This window comes from Cyanistes caeruleus, chromosome 2, assembly GCF_971803275.1.
Source record: "Cyanistes caeruleus chromosome 2, bCyaCae1.hap1.1, whole genome shotgun sequence".
NCBI lineage: Eukaryota > Metazoa > Chordata > Aves > Passeriformes > Paridae > Cyanistes > Cyanistes caeruleus.
Window position 1 is genome coordinate 117,996,420 of NC_141702.1, and position 17,001 is coordinate 118,013,420.

The 17,001-nt window shown below is 47.0% G+C and overlaps 1 protein-coding gene across 25 annotated transcripts in view; it reads left to right on the forward strand.

Annotated features, from left to right (window-relative positions):
• BCL11A (BCL11 transcription factor A) overlaps positions 1-17,001 on the forward strand; it is a 137,548-nt gene that overhangs the window by 77,857 nt on the left and 42,690 nt on the right. The window lies entirely within an intron of this gene.

Below are 17,001 nucleotides of genomic sequence, written 5' to 3' on the forward strand. Positions count from 1 at the left end.
TTTGTATATGCAACCCTCAGCCCACGAGCTCTTTCTTGTTTCATTCAAATAATAAAGACGATTAAAGAGGCTTGCGAGGCACCGTCAGGCAACGGGAGCAGAGCCTCCAGTTGTTTGCCTGCACGCATCCTCATTACGGGAATTTTTTCGGACAAAATTCCCTTCAAGCTTCGGCCTGTTTTTATATCCACCAGTCCTAGCTTTGTGCAGTAAAAGGCGTTTAGCATCAAGCTGGACATGGCCTGGCACAGTGCCACTTGTGTTTTGTTGTGGTTTTTTTTTTTAGCTAATCGCTGAGGATCTCTCGTTACCTTTCTGCCGGTTGTGATTTTGTTCGGGTCGCGATGCTGCCGGGGATGTCGCGAGTCCAAGGAAGTTGTCTTCTCCCAATGGCAGGGATTCGAACGCAGCTGCCATCCGGGAGCGCTCCGTTTTATGTGTCAGCTACTGGGGTATTGCACAAGTCCGTGAAACACGGCAAGTCCACGTATTTCAATATATTGAGGCTGATGTTTGTACTGGTAGCATGGCCCTAAAATTAACCATTGAGTGGATTTTTTTTTGTTGTTTTTCCCTTGGGCTAACGAACATAATTTTGTCTCACTGGGTACACAGACAGTAGCTCCAGCCTGACGCCTGGTGACGTCGGGCATAGCAGGTTTGGGCCCATGTAGGTAGACACCAGTACATGGGTTGCTGTGATTTATGGCGTACTTTTAAGAATAACAGGCACATGAATGGACCCACAAACCACCCAAGCGGTTGGGATGATCTGATAATGAATTTCCATGAAACACAGTTCGCTCTGGAGGGCCCTCATCTTGGGTGTGCTTTGCTCTGCCAGATGTGGATCAAACTTGCAGTGGCTGTGGACTCCTCTGGATGAGCAGACCAAGTGCTCACATTATTCAAACCTTCCTGTGTTAATGCCAAACGCATTTTAAAGCCCATAAACATCCTCCCCATCTCTCTAATCAGGTTTAGTATGCAACGCATCCCGCACGGGGTTCAGCCAGTTTGTTTTCCAACCTTTATTGGCCAGCTGCACTCGCTGTGCATCTTTAAAATATTTCAGCAAGGCTTTTTTTGCTCTTCTATCACCGAGGCTGGTAACTTGGTGGCTCATTCTTCATTCGGAGGTGGCATTGCCTGGGGTTGGTGAGGGAAAGGTTTGCGGTGTGGGGTGTGGCGAGGTCAGCCCCGATCCCAGCAGGGAATTTGTGTTCTTCATTTGCCTTTACAATCGGAGCACAGCTACTGTACCTTGGAGCAGCTCTCAGGTGTGAGCTCAGATGGGCGCATGTAAATGTCCTGTCAGATGCAACACAGGAATATTAATGTTTCCTCAGCACCACGCTATAATAAAGCTGTACACAGCCAGCTTAATATGCAGCCGGGCTGGGGAATTGTATGAAACTTCGATAGCCCAGTGTGAATGACAGCGGTGGAAAAAAATACTCAATGTGCCACAGTTTGCATTCTTGTTTGCCTTTGATCTAAAGCAAAATGAAAACATCCTCTCCTTTCCCTCCTCGTCCTGAATAGGTGTCCTTCCTCTGCAAAATTGGATAGTAAGTAATAAGAGAAGACAAAGTACGGGGCACGGTGCAGAATTATTTGAAGCACATTAACTTCAGCCCGCTGGGGGATGTAATTTTTTCAAGTATTAGCAAACATTTATTTTTTTTTGTACTTGGGATTGTTGGCATTGTTTTTCGTTCTTTTTTTAGCATCTGTGTCTGGTTGAAGCAAAGAAAACAGAGCCACCACAAACAGGGGCTGGAGCCCCTTTTGCCCCCTGGCTTGGGCACGGCCCAGGCTGTACATCCTCCTCGCAGAGGTTTCATTTGCATCTTCTTGTGTGTTCAAATCTTCAGCTCCATCCAAAGGTGTCTTGTTTTTCAGTGTGGTTGTGTTCGAGGATTTTTGATAATGTGCTCATTTAACTGAATCAACAGCTGTCAGGAGCGGTTGTAGTAAATCCACAAAATGCACAAAGAAAAATACATACGTTCCCTGAAACAAAACACTTGAAACAAATTGGCTGCCAAAAAAAGCTGCTGAATTCTGGGTTTGCAGACAGTGCACCAAAAGTGTTTCTTCCCTCTTCTTTCCCCGGAGACCTCTCCCCGTTTGCCTGCTGCAATTCTACTGGAACTTTTTACCTGAACAGGTTGCTGTTAAAAAAAAAAAAATCCCATCACTTCCCCATCTGGTGGGTACAGAGCTCAGCTACAGCTCAGATTTTTGTGTTTCACACTAAATAGCTGAGACACCGAGAGCGGGGCAAGAGCAAAACCCAAATAACTGCATTGCCGAGGAGGCAGGGAGGCTCAGTATCCCTGGGAAATAGCTGTCAGGAGAAGCGGTGCTGCTTCCCTGCCCTTGCAGGTAGGCGTTGTCAGGGTGCTTCAGAGGGTGCAGGGTTCCCACTGGAGTGGCTGTGCTGGTGCTGGGAGACGTGGGCAGCTCTGGTCAGTCAGAACCAAGGGCTTTCTGCTTCCACCCTCCCCTGCTTTGCCTAAATGCTGTACAATTACACCTACAATTTGATCTTAGCTGCAGATAGAAAAACCTCTGCCTAAATAAACAGTGGAATTACTGCTGAACAACAAAGGCTCAAGGAAGAGCCCTGCCTTTAGTGGTGTTATTATTGTTGTTGTGGATAATAATATTATTATTACTATTGTTATTATTGCTGCTATTACTACAGCTATTACCTTTTTAAAATTATGCATCACAGTTCCTTGTTCCTTTAGGAAGTAAGGAGTTTAATTTTGCATTAATTGTTTGCTTAATTGATTTATCAGGTAGGGAAGTATAAAAATAAAAACGTGTTGTGTTGTATTCCCCCCCCCCCCCCAAGTATTTGCAACAATTAATTTGTCACCCAGCATTACTTTGCTCCTACATCACAGCTGGGTTTTTTTTCAGACATTGAATGAATCATCTGGGTTTTGTTGCATTTTAGCTACTGAGTTTATTCTTTGTGGAGTAAGAGAATAGATCAGCAAAACTCTTGTTCTTCAAGCCAGGGCATCGCAAGTGCACGGAGCATTTACAGTGTGAGGGTGGCCAGGGGCTTTTCCCCATGTTTCTCTCTTCCTGATGCTGATTTTCATGTTTAGGGAAGAGTTGTTGTGCAATGAGAAACAGTAGTCCTGGAGCCTTGTTCTCTTTGAGGAGCTAGAACACAGTGGGATGCATTTGGAAAAAGAGATAGAGGCTGTATTATTTTGTAATAAACTATAAACTGTCCTATGTTAAATTTGTGTTACGTTAGAAAAAAAATCAATAAGGAAAAATTAAATTCTGATAAAGATACTCTTGGATCTCAGAAAATAACTGCTGTCCTTTTAACTAAAACATTTGAGGAGCTTCAAAGAGTATGTATTTCTTCTGATCTTAGAGCTGTGTGACTGGTAGCAGGGAAAAAAAAATCTTATTCTACATACAAGTGGATTGCTTAACAAGTCAGCACAGACACATACTTGTTTGTACCATAGAGATAAAAATTCCTGTATAAAAATAATTCAGTTGCTGACAGCAGGCATTGTGCTGGGGCTGCCTCTTTTGTGTTGGCCGGGGGTCAGGGACCACGGCTCCCACTTCTGCTGGGGGGGGAGGCTGTCACGATCGCTTGCTGGAGCCTGGAAATAAGTTAATTGCTTTATTTTAGGGAATGCTCAGAGCCCAGTAGTGTAGTTTTTACATCTCTGGAAACAGAGAAAGAAGTGGGGGGAAAATCTCCTAATGGGGTACATGACTTGAAGGCGGTTTGGGAGGCGTTGGCCTTCAACAGCTCGGCGGCCCGGCAGTAGTTTCTAAACTTTTGTTTTGAATCTAATTCTGATTTATGCTGTCACATGCCATACTGGCCTCCCCTGGACTCTTCCTGCGTGAAGTAATGTTGGTGTTGGGGGGGAATTGCTTAAAACTGGGGACTCGTGGCCAATCCAGATGTTTGCTGTTGCGGTTGCTGCACGGCACCAGGTCCTATTGTGCCCAATAAATGTTAAAAAAGCGGGGCATTAGCACAGCTCCAGGCATCATCTGTTTTGCTCTGCAGGGGTGCAGGTAGGATAAGCCACGAGGTTGGAGAAGGCTGCTGAGGTGGGAATAGGAATTATTTGAACATTCATCCATCCTTCAAAGTCGGGGTGCCGGGGAAGCAGCCAGCGCGTCCCCCCCAGCCTCCTCTTGGGATCCCTGGCAGAAGTGTCTCCCCTGCCCTGGCAGAAGTGTCTCCCCTGCTCTGTGCCCTTGGGGATGGCTGGATGAGGCTCGTGGAGCCAAGTTTGGGAGCGGCCGGCGGCGCTGAGCGGTGCCCCCGCAAACTCGGCTGGCTCGGCGGCTGCAGCTCCGCTCCCCGGGAGCACAGCGACTTTCTCAGTGGCACGCTCCGGTGCCGAGATCTTTTCATCCCTCCCTTTTAAATGCAGCGAGTCCCTAAAATTAATGCTGCTGCACTTTGATGAAAATAATGTTTTTATAATACATTTGCTGTTTACATGGAAGATGTGACTTGAGGGGAAAAAGGCTTTTTTGGAGGGTGGTGGAAATCTTGTTAATCTGCTCTCGGAGAGCGGCACACAATACTGCCTATGAGCAAGTCTGTGCTGCTTTTGATAAATTACCATGTTTAGAGATAGGTTTGGCTCTTAAGGGCTTAGTTTTCTGAACAAAGTCCATAACAATGTTTTCTGCCTCTGTTTGTCTCCAGCCCCTTTGGCTTGACTCGGAGCCCTGTGTTTAGTTGAAGCTCCGTCTGGAAGATATAACAATTTTGCATTAAAAAAATAAGGAAATCACAGGAAGAAAAACCCTTTTGCTTTTTGGATGAATCTTACTGATAATTTGCTAAAGCTCATTTGAATTTTAAGCACTTCTTTAATCTTCAAAGGCTAAATTGCTTTATGAATATGCATGGTGTGGGCAGACTTTAGTTCATTACCTAGTTGTAAATTCTAATGACCATTAGGTCCTTGCAGTAATTGCGAATTGTTTTGCATTTTTGATTGGCCTATTAACATGTGCATTCGGCACACATCAGGCCAGCCTGTCAGGCTGCTGAAGGAGAAAAAAAAGGTGAAAATTGTTTTATAGCACCAAGATTCTTAGATTTTCAATCTTGGAAAATTGATGATGTAAAAAAATTAAAGCGGTGTTTTTTCTTCTCAAGATTGAAAGTTCACCAAGAGATTTGACATATTTAATTTACATGATGACTTTGCACTCCTTCATTAATGCAATTTGCATATGAAGCTGTTGTTAATCACTTTTGATCATGTTTTGTGTATTAGCTGCCTCAGTGGCTCTTCTCCCTCAGATGCTCCAGTAGAAAGCAGCAAAATGATGCATCTTCTTGCCAAGTTTCCTTTAGTGAATTGAGGAATTAGGAGTCTAACCTTGAGTAATTAAATATGTTCTATCAGTTCTCTTTTAATGTTAAGTACACTTGGTTGGAAGTGTAGAAGGAAATTGTTCCCATTTGGGGGAGACATTCCTTTAAAAAATAATTCTACATGTGTAGATAGAGAAGAATTATTTTCCGTGCTCTGGAGATGCCAGGGCCGGAGGGAGAGGTGACAGCAGGGCAGGATGTGGCGGTGCCTGGACCCTTCTCTGCATGACCAGCGCTGAAAGCGCGTGCCCCAGGCCCCATCCCGTGCTGCCCGTGCTGCAGAGCTGCTGCTGGCAGCGGGGTGATGGCCCTGCCTTTGGGGGACGCTGCACAGAGGGCAGGGAGCGCCCTGTTTGTGGCAGCAAATTGTGCTGCTGGCACTGCTCCTCTTCCACTCCAGTCTCCCAGTTGCCTCATCACAAGGAAAGGGTCTTTTTCTCCTGCCTGTCCGGGCAAGGCGTTAATCATCCAACCCTGGGAGGGGAAACTGGGAGCAGCCTGGCTGGAAGCGTGCCCAGCTCTCATAACCTGCCCGGGCATCCGCGCCCGGCCAGCGCCCGAGGCCGTCCGCCGCCCCTCCTGCCTGGCTGGGGCTTGGCCTGGTCCTTGTCCCCTGTCCCGCACCCTGGCAGCAGCAGCACAATTCCTGGCTGTGGGATCAGGCCCTTGCTTCATCCCTTCGGTTGTCCAGCCTTGGTGATTGATGCTCGGCTTTGGTTGGAGAGTTTATCACTGGGTAAGATGAATCGGAGGGGTGAAACGGATACCCTGATTAAAGGAACTGCTTAATGAAGGAAAATAAACGGAGAGGGAAAAGGACCATTCTGGAAGGAACAGAAGTATAATTTTAACCTCAGAGGAGACCTGCTCCTGCCCTTCCATGACTTCCACCCATACCATGCTAAAAGCATGGTGCAGTTCAAAGTTGTTAATATTCAGCTGGGAAACAGTATCCAGAACACAAATAAATTATTAAGTGCATGAACTTTTTCAGCAGTAAGATGAACTGATGGGGTCCATCTGCGAGATCCAGGGGCTTTTTATTTGTGTGTGTCGAACGATTCTGCCCTCTCCGACTTCATAGCCTTTGGTCCCTGGCCAAGTGCATGCATAATTGATTCCACACGCGCTATCATTTTCTTGATGTAATTGCTTTAGTAAGATATGTTGAAATCTAATGGATAATTTACTATATGAAAATGACAAAAAAGTAAACGTTCGTGTTTTGCGCCGGGCGCGGAGAGGAGAGAGTGCCCAGGTGAGACCTGCGTGGTGAGGGGAAAGCCAGGTGGACCATCTCCCACGAGCAATGATGGAGATAAATCGCTGGAGAAGTTCAGAGCAAACTCTGGAATTAATTGGAGTTTTACAACGCAGGTGAAAGCAAAACAGTGGCGTTGTTTGGAAACTTATTTTTTCTGGAGTGATGACTTATTTGCTTTTCTAATTGCCAGAATGTGAAGTCAGAAAAAAAGTTCTCTGCAGAAGGCAAGGGGGTAGTATTTTTAGAAATCAGTGTGTCCTGGACTTGCTGCCCTGTGCTACACAAGGTCCTGACACTAGTGCCTTGCCTGGAAAAAAGATCTTCTATTCTGGCTGCTTAAATAATGCACCAAATTAAAATCAATGCATCAGCTGGGCTGGATATATTTTTTAGAGTTTTCAGAAGTGTATAAATATCAAATCCACCTATAATTCCATCCCCATCCAAAGGAAAATATTCCAAAAAATGAAAATTTGACATCACATTGATCTTTAAGAAATGATTTGTTACTCTCATTTCCTTTCCCTCTTGCTTCCCAGTCCTGGAATATTTTGTATTCCTTTCCGTAATTTTTTAAAATAGACTTTTGAGGTAGTGTAGACACAAAAACATTTTCTCATTTGCTTTCCCCCCCCCGCCATGATGTTTTCAATGTACTAAAAGAGGAAAAAATATCCAAGGCACAAACCCACATAACTGTAGCAAAACTGTTTCTGAGCAAGTCATAATAATGAACAACACATGATCTGAAATGTGATCAGCAAACATATACTTATGCCAAGGAATTTTTGCCATTCACATACCAAGGTTCTGTAAATCAGTAAACCGCGGCAGAGGAGCCCCCGGCACGGCAAGGGGAGGAGCAGGAGCAGGAGCAGGAGCAGGAGCAGGAGCAGGAGCAGGAGCAGGAGCAGGAGCAGGATGGGCTGCCCAGCAGAACTGTCTTGTTCACAGAGCAGGGAATGGGAACAAGTTTTCTCTCTTCCATCTTCTGTGCTTCCCGCTCGGTCCACACACCAAAATGTACAGCCTTTAAAGAGGGAAAATGCAGCCTGAGCTGTCCTCAAAAGCAAAAGCAGACAAGTAGCAAAGGAATGAAATTTCATCACAACGTGTTTTATGGGATTTTTTTTTTTTTTCCTTCCCCCACCTCCCCATCTTACACAGAACCAAAATGTAAATTACTTTCTGGTCCTAATTGGATTTAATTATTTCTTTAGGAGAGGATGGGTGGGAGGGGGTGGGAATGGCACACAGCTGTCCTAACAAAACAAAGGAGGCAGAAAGCCCTCACTTTCCCCCATGTTGGCTAATAAACGGTGCAGAGGATCTTAGTGCTGGCAAGCAAATGGAGCGCTCTGTAGACCTGGGGAAGGGGTAAGCGCTGTCGGCAGCCGGGAGCATTAGGAAAAGGCCAGGCTAGCTGTTAGCAAGTGCCCTTAAATGGTGATTTGTGGTTTCCTATTAATTTCTGTAAATGCCCTGTGTTTTAGAGCACCTTCCCTTAACCTAAACCGTGTTGCCCAGATGCCTCTGCCCTGTGGTGAGACCCACCCTCAATATTGGGCTGCGAATCTCTCCGGCACTGCTCACCTGGGAAGCACCAGCTCCCTGTGGTGATGCTGGGAGGGACTGGGAGTGGATTTGGGTGCCCTGCACTCGGTGGGGTGTTCTCTGTGCCCCCCAGTTGGGGTTTGGGGCATTTGGGTGCAAGCAGTGGGGTCTGGGTGAGCCGATGCTGCTCTGTGGGTCGGTGGTGCATCGCGCCCGTGGATCTCCAAGAGCTTTACAAGCTTTAATGAATGTGACCACTAACGTGATTTATAGTGCGATTCATTATTGGTATTGGAGGGACTGTATTCTTATTTTGTCATTTGCTGTTAAAATTAATACACTCCATGCTGGCTATAAAAGTGTATTTGCATTTAATTGCAAGTCAGAATGAATTAGTGGATATGATTTAAACCTGAACTCACTCCCTAAAAAGAAATCTTCAGTGGGGAAGAAAAAATCAAGCTCTGTGCTGGGTTTCTTTGGTGGACGAAGGGATGGAGACAGGAGTCGGGGAGAGGAGGGGGCAGGCGGGGGCTCAGTTCTTTTTTTTTTTCTTAATTCTTGAGGTTGCTTTCAGCAAAAAATGCCTTTGCCAGGAGGGGCTTAGGCAAAGTGGTCAAGCACATCTGCTCCTGGGAAGGTAGGGAAGAAAAGAGGTTACTAGTAATAGGGCAGCAGCACAAAGGGAAAATTGTACACTGGAAGCATTAGTCTCCTCGGCGGTGGTGTGGCCAGACTGGTTTAGCAGACAGGATGATAGATTGCTTTGTCAAGGGTCCCAGGGTGTGCCCTGAACTTGAAGCACTTTGTTTATCTTGAATAGAAAGGGAAAAGCACAGACATAATCGATGTCTAGTTTTTTAGGAGGGAGGAAGAGGTAGAGGAGGGAGCGAGGGGGTGGTGGCAGGGAGAGGCCCTGGCTGTGGCTCTCCATTAACAGATGAACTTGGCTGAAGTCCAGAGTTTGATGAGAGAGTGTCACAGCTCCAGAGCCGGCCAGCCTTTTCAATAATTTTCTTTTTTTTTAATACCTGCTGACTGTACATCAAATGCTCCCAGGTCTTTTGGCTGAAGGCAAGAAGGGGGGTGTGGGGGGGAAAGACACAGCTCCATTTTTTCCCTCTGAACCAGTTGAGACCAGTCCTTTGGCCACGCACGCAGGTTCTATCATCTTTCCTGGCTCGCTGTTGGGAAAAAAAAGAGTTGTCGCCGTGCCAGTAACCTGAGGGCCCAGGACAGGAAAAAAAAAAAGGGGTTGCTGTTCTGAGAGGCAAGCTAAACTCGAGAGTATGAGAGCAGGAGGGTCGTGTGTGTCTGGGAGATTTCAGAGATAGCAGGAGTTAAATTGAGGGGTGAAAAGCATCTGCAAGGCAGTGCCTGCCTGGCTGGGGGAGAGCTAACCCTGGGGCTAGACCCAGTGCAGGTCCACAGCTTGTGCACGACAGCACCTTTTCATGGGGGCCCCCACCCATTCCAGTGACTTTATGGGAAATAAAATCAAATTGGTCCCCTAGTGCAGACCCACGCTGGTTGTGAAGGTGGCTGCACTTGCAGCCTTTATGCAGCCCTCACAGAACATTGCTGGGCCATGCCCGACACCAAGGTGCTTTGTCGGCTGGTGAGAACATAGACAAAATGCTGTGGTGGTGATAATAAAGACAAAATCCTTGTAATGCCGTGATGGTGAGAATAAAGACAAAATGTGAGATCTTTACTGGGTCACCGTTGTTTTTACTTAAAGTTCCTTGCTTTGCAAGAAGTGGATGTGGTGGGCATGAGGCTGCAGGGATGCTCCAGGTCAGAGCTTCTTCCCAAGGGTGCCTGGCTGGGGGTGTGGGTGGCCCCAGAGCGCCTGTGACTTGGAAACACAATCTGCATTCATGGTTGTTTTGGGTATTTTCATTTTTTTGTTGTTTCCGATTATGCTGTTTCTGACAGTTGTTCAGCTACTTACCAGTCTTGGCAGGAGGCTGAGCCTGTAACATCCTGACATTTTTGCTTTTTAACAGGCCAGTCTCATCGTGCTGGAACAAACAGCAGCTTAACTGCGTTTCACTCTGGCTGATTTGAATAACCTGTACTCTGGTCAAACAAGAAACTCCTCAAAGGAAGAGCTCGACGCCTTGTTTCCCGTCATGCTGATGGACGGTGGATTTCAAAATGCTCGGAAAGGGCATAGCTGGGAAAACACGGGCTCCCCCCGCTGCAAAGGGCAGCGTTTTCAGAGGTGTGAAGGGTAGGTTGGGGTGGGTTGGGTCACCTGCCTGTCCTCTGTCCCTTCAGCATGTTTCCAGCATCACGCCTTGCTGGGAATTACGAGGTTTGCTTGGCATTAGAGGCTTTACGTCACGTAGCTTGGAAAGTGGACACATGTAGGGATGGCCTCTGTTAGTTGAAGCTTTGCCTGAGCACCTTGCTCCATGTGGGCATCCAGGTCTGTGAGTCCTAGTTTTTGAGGTGGCTGAGAATATCACATGCTGCCATGGTCTGAGAATCCCAGCCTTGTCTCCTCTTGTTCCCCTTCACGTTCTTAGCTAGCAGTTGGTGATGTGCACTGCACTGAGCTCTGCTCTGTGTGAGGAAAGTACAAAGGCTGGGAAGAGGCTGTGGGATATGGCTCCACAAGGCTGAGTGCCAGGGCTCTGGGTCTGGAAATCTCCTTCCTTACACTGGTTCTTCCCTGGCTCCTCATGTTTTATGGCAGACTGTAACTGGTTTGATGGTGAGCTTCCCGGGGATTTAGCACCCCTGTGTTTTTTCCCAGGCGTCTGTCTACGCACGTGCGCAGCTCCTGTGTGTGCAATGCCTGCACAGGACTCCCTGTTATCTTCTGATCAAGGTGTTTACAGCATCCATTACGTGAGGACCTGAGTGCCTCAGAGATGTTAATGAGCACACCCTTGCACGGCCAGGGCGACAGAGGCAAGTGCTGTGGCACAGGTGGGGTGGCTCGCCCCTGGGTCAGGCCCAAGACCTGCAGCAGAGCAGGGATGAGAGCCCAGCCTCAGTGCTCTTCCTCCCTGCTGGTGGCTGGGCATAGCTGGGAACAGAGCAAAGATGTTGTTGCATCTACCAACACCTTGGTAAGGAGTCCACCTCGCTTTACCTCTGGCCCTGGGGAGATGCAGCCCCGTGGTCTGGGGGGCACGTGCAATGCCACATCCCCATGGTGAGATTCACCTGTACCTCTGATTTGCAGGGGCTCCCCGTGTTTGGGCAAAAGGCATTGCTAGCAAAGGTGGGTCGTATGTCCAGGAGACAAGGTGCTGACCTTTGGGTCAAGTACCTGTGTCTGGAGAGCCCACAATAAATATTGTACAGTGGGAACAATGGGGCTGTAACAGAGCTGCGCCCGAGGAGGCTCCGGCCGAGCAGCCGGCTGGCTGAGAGGCTGCCAGGGGAGCGGTGTAGTATTTCTACTTCAAACTGATTGAAACGTCGACTAAAAATCAATGTTGTTGACTAGGGATAATTTACAGTTTTCTCGGCGCTAAGTATCCGTGCACGTAAGGATGCGCTCCGGGATGAGCGCCGAGTGGTCCGGGCGCGGTGCTGAACCAGATGCATTATAGGTCAGCTCTTTATTTGTTTCATCACGACTTTTACACAGTTGTCGTGTAATTTATGGCTGCTTTCACGTTGTCAAACATTTTCATTGCGGCTGCTTCTTAACACACTCCTGACACAAACACGGCTGCTTTAAAGACACTGTATTGTTTCATAATCTGAGAGGAGGACTATAAAACATCAAATTACACTATCTTCAGGCTAATCTAAATGCACTACAGATTGAAATCAGAGCTCATTTGTCCCTGATGCAAATTATTAAGTTCTAATTATAAATATCCATTTAATTACCCCATACATTTTTATTCTGCAGACCTTCTCAGCAATTCTGTCTGAGATACAGTAGATGTATAGGAGAAAATCTGCAGTAATTAATGTGCATTTCCTAAATAATAAAGAACAAACATGAGCCACTTTGTTCATAGATGACATATCCGCACACACATTTTTAGCTATCCGTGTCACGGCGGCAGACGCTGAATGCTAATTCAAAAATAAATGGAAAAGACAAAAATTAAAAGTTTGGGGGGTTATTTCCCTCTCCCTGCCTGTTGTGGAAAGAGCTGGGTATTTCAGTGCCGTGTGTCCCCTGGGAGAGGAATGAAGGTGGCTTTGGGAAACACAAGATCATGTCCCTGGCTCCTTTTTCATGGAGGTGCTGATCCTTCAGCTGCCTTGGACTGGAAGCCCCACAAATCCAGATGCAGTTAAACAAACTGAGGGAGCCACTCTCTGCTGCTCCAGCCTCTCAGTTTCATGCCCAACAGCAGCTGGGCAGGTTACAAAATCTGCTCTTGGGCACCTGTAGGGAACGTTTGTGGTCCCCTCCCTGCTTCTGTGCTCATGCAAAACCCAAGGGCAGAGACAGACACAGAGAAAATGTTTGTGGGGACAGATCGTGCTCAGAGTTACCCCAGGGGTAAATCAAATCCAGAGTGGCTTCCCCGCAGCCAGGAGAGTCACTTGGTAGGCACAGCGGTGTAAAGGAGCTTGGGCTCAACCCGTTAGGGTGATTTATGTTCAGATTAGGAGAGAGCTTTGTCTACCAGCCACTGGAGTCTAGGAAATAAACTTGGGAGAAGGTGGCAGAGTTGAGCCTGGATACAAGTGGTGCCTGTCAGAAATCACCAGAGGAGCACGTGTGTGTTTCTGTGTGTGAGTGTGTACCCACACATACATGGGGTGGAAGTCTGACTGCATGGCAGTTGATGTGAGCATTGCCACAGGCTTCATTGCACTCCCTATTTATACCCATATTTGCATCTGCTTTCTGGGTGATAGAGTAGGCTTTCTGGAAAGGATACTCGTGTGCTATCAGTAATTATAAACAGAAATTAGCTTCGAATTTTCTCAGACATACATTCCACTAAAGCTCCATTCATTTAATCAGTTAAGAAGCTGAGGGGCTTCAGCAGTCTCCTTAATTCCCAAATAACTTTGTCCTTATTTATTACAATCGTTTTATCTCAAACTTTGTCCTAGAGTCACAGGGCACTAAGAAGAAAATCGTAAAAGTGTTGGTAGGAGCTTAAGGACCTTTATATAAAGAAACCAGACAGAACCCAAGCCTGATTTCCTAAACAGAAAAACAATTACCTTGGCTTTTCTAGTGACAGTATATTTTTTGGAAAGATCAGCTTGTCTTTTTGTTTTTGTTGTTGTTGTTGTTGGTTTTTTTTTTCCCAGAATCACAATTACTGTACTGCTTTGAAACATGTTTTTTATTATAATTCCTCTGCAGCACAGTCACTGGACAGATAATACTTCTTGAGATTTTGCATCTTACCATCTCTATTATGCAGTAACTTAAACAGCAGCCTAACTGGGTAGTCAGAGGGTGAGGGAGCCTCACTGCAGGCTTGGGAGTGCTTTAATTCCCACATGATCTGCTTTTACCTGGGCAGCTGAATGTCTGTCTCTGCTCAAGTTGCTGCTGTCTGGAGCAGAAAGTCACCCCACCACCCACACTAGCTTTTCACAGCTCAATAGTATTTACCTGTAGTTACTATTGCTATTATTGCTGCTATTATTATTATTATTATTATTATTATTATTATTATTATATTCTCCAAATGCATCAGTTGTTAAATTGCTGATGGCCAGTGGGGTGCTCTGGCTGGGACTCACTAAGGGCTCACCCATGTCAGGGTGTGATACATAGATTATGTTTACTGTGACATGCTTTGTTCTTGAGTGAGGCTGTGGCAGTGGGGCAGGTGATGGATGAAGATATTCCACGTTTTCATTCTCGTCCCTGTAGTTCCAGATCTCCAATACAATGAAGATCATCTTGTGATACAGAGGATTTATGTGCCTGTAGTGGATTTAGTGAAGGTGTGATAGTCCACTGCTTTGTGGTATTTTTGGTTGCATTTTGGTTTATCTGTGACCTGGCTAAACACTTGGAATTTGTTGTGAAAATCCTGGAGATGCATCTACCATCCAGTTAAATAATTTTCCTGGCTGAAATACCTGGTCTGTTTTTCATCTTTGGGCCTCCACAGGTCAGTTGGGTGAAATTCACAGAAGACCAAAGAGAATCAGAATAGTATGGGTTGGAAGGGACTTCAAAACTCATCTGGTTCCAACCCTCTGCCACTGGCAGGGTCACCTTCCACTAGACCAGGTTGCTCAGAGCCTGATTCAGCCTGGCCTTGAGCACTTTCAGTGATGGTGAATGTGCATGTGCTGTCAGGGATCTCAATGATTAATGCTTTCAAGAGGCTTCCAAGATGCAAGTGAAGCATTAATTCTCTTAAAAGTCAGGTTTGCTGTAGTGCCTTTACACCTGGGCTGTGGGGAGTGGAGTCAGGGCATGGTAAGGATGGCCTTCACCCTTGGGAGAGCTGGCTTGTCACTATGGCAGAAGGATGCTTGAAGCTTCCTACTGTTCTCTCCCATAGGTCTCACTTTCCCTTTTTTCCTCCCCCGTGCATCCACTTAAATGGACAACTGTGGTCTGTATGTAGGTTCTTCTTACTTATTTTATCTCCTGAAAGACTCCAACAAGCTTTTACCCACCAAGTCTATAGAGAAAACGGCCAGGCAATTTTTGTTTCAATTTAGGCGTCTCTCCGGAGCGCTAGTTCCAGAGACTGATCAATAGGTTTTATTGTAGACCTCACTGTCTCTAAAAGCACCGTGACCTTATCCTGTCTAAAAATAGCATTTGCTCTTGCTGCCTGCAGAACCTTGACCTGTGACAACCCATTTGGAGCATAACTGACACGTGCAGTCAGCTGTGCATCCCAGACCCTTGCACGCCCCGGGAGAAAGCTCCCCGTGCTCCTTGTAGCCCTTGTTGAAAAGAAGAGGAGAGAGAGAGGGGTGTGGGGGTGGATGAGGTGCCCTAGTCCCTCAGAAATCCCAAAATGAATGAGGGTTGGTCTTTTCCAAGTCCTGGGCGAACCCTGCTCCAGCCCATGGGCAGTGGGAAGCGAGCACCTCTGAGCATCCGTCCTCTTCTTTTGGGAAGAGCCTTGCATGCAAACCCAAAGACACATTCACATCAGCACCTCGTGCCACATCCCTGGGTAAGCTCCTGAGCTTTGGGAAGTGCTGCTCTGGAAAACACTCTCCATTGTTTCTAAGCTGCTCTTCTTACATTTGGACAAAAGAAGATCAGCTGATTTACACCATTTCCTGGTCAATGGGTGTGTTTAAGGCAGTTCTCAAGGGCAGAGTGAGGGGGGAGAGCTCAGCATGGATTTTGGTGACTTCTTGATGCAGCTCAGGGGCTTGAAGTGGCCTCCAGGTCCTTCCTGCCTATGGCAATGTCAGGCAGAGAAGAGCCCTGTTTCACACCTGCACCCTTCACCAGAGAGGGCTTGTTTGGTGTCTCCCGTGCAAATGAAGGGATGTGGGAGAAGAGGAGCCTGCAGGGACCCTGGAACCACCCCTCCCTCCCGCTGTGGCCGGCTGCCCAGCAAGGGTTAACCATCCTCCCCGGTGAGCAAGGTCTGGTGCAGAGCCTCTGGGAGATGAAAAGTGAAGCAGCTATGATTGCAGAGCTGTAAAAGGTGGCATTTTGTTCTCCCCGCTAACAAAAGCCAGGACTATTGTTGCCTCTGAGCTTGAAAGAGAGGTCAGGGTGGTATTAGTGCAGCTAATCACAGGAGAGGCCGGGTGGGCTCGGGCGCTGCTGGCGGGGCTGGGACCGGCCAGCGCGGGCTGTTCCCAGGCGCGGGTTCCTCTTTGGTTACACAAAATGTCCGCTCCCGCTCCCCTCATGCACAGGCTATTATTAGCCGGTGTCACTCGGTTATCTGAGAGTGGCGCTTTTAGCTGCCATCTAAGTGCTTGACACTTGGGTTTACAGCAGATTAAATTAATTTTTAGGCTGGTTTGGCTTTACGGGGTGTAGACAAAGGGAGCAGCTGCCGTGGAAATGTAATCTGGCACTGGTGAGGGTGGACAGCCCTAGCTGGTCTTCCCCTCTGCCTCTGCTTGGAGGGTCTCAACGTGCAGGGGACAATTTCGTACCTAAAACACCATCCCTTGGAGCATGGGCACCTGCATCCCCAGCTCAGTGCCGGGCCATGTCCCTATTAGTCAAAGCATGTTGAGATGGAGAGTGTTTGTATGTGACCAGCTGGCAGGCACAGGCACCAAACTGGTGCTTATCTTGTGTCTGTCCAAATGCTGTAGTGCAGAGCTCATGATAAATATTATTTACTTATTGATGAGTCTGTTGGTGCAATCCATTCCTTTTGCTCCTGGGCATGTTGTCTTACTTTTTTTTGGCTAAAAAGCAGCAGGCCTTCAAGAAGATTTTGCACAAGTATTTGCTGCCCTAAAAGCAGATCAGGTCAAGAAATTAGTCAGAAATGGGACTGACTTAATTGCCAGCTGTTGCTGTGGGTGACCGGCAAAAGGGACGGTCATTTCAAGTGGAGATAGTGGGGGGAAAGGAGTTTAAAACAGGGTCAGTGTCAGAGACTTGAGTTCTTCTGAGCCAGCTGTGGATGGAAAAGTCTGGTTGAAGACTTCTCCCCGAGGTCTTCAACTGCTGCTTGAAGGGCATTCTTAGACATTGGATCTAATATCACTCTATCTTTAAAGTTAGATTGAGAGGGATCAAAGACACCTCTCAAGATCAAGACACAGCTGGCCCTGCTCCAAAACTGCTTCCTCAATAACCTTCCTCAAGAAGAGAAGGGTAGCGTCAGGCCAGGAGTCGGCAAGGTTGTTTGTGTCAGGAGATATTTTTCTC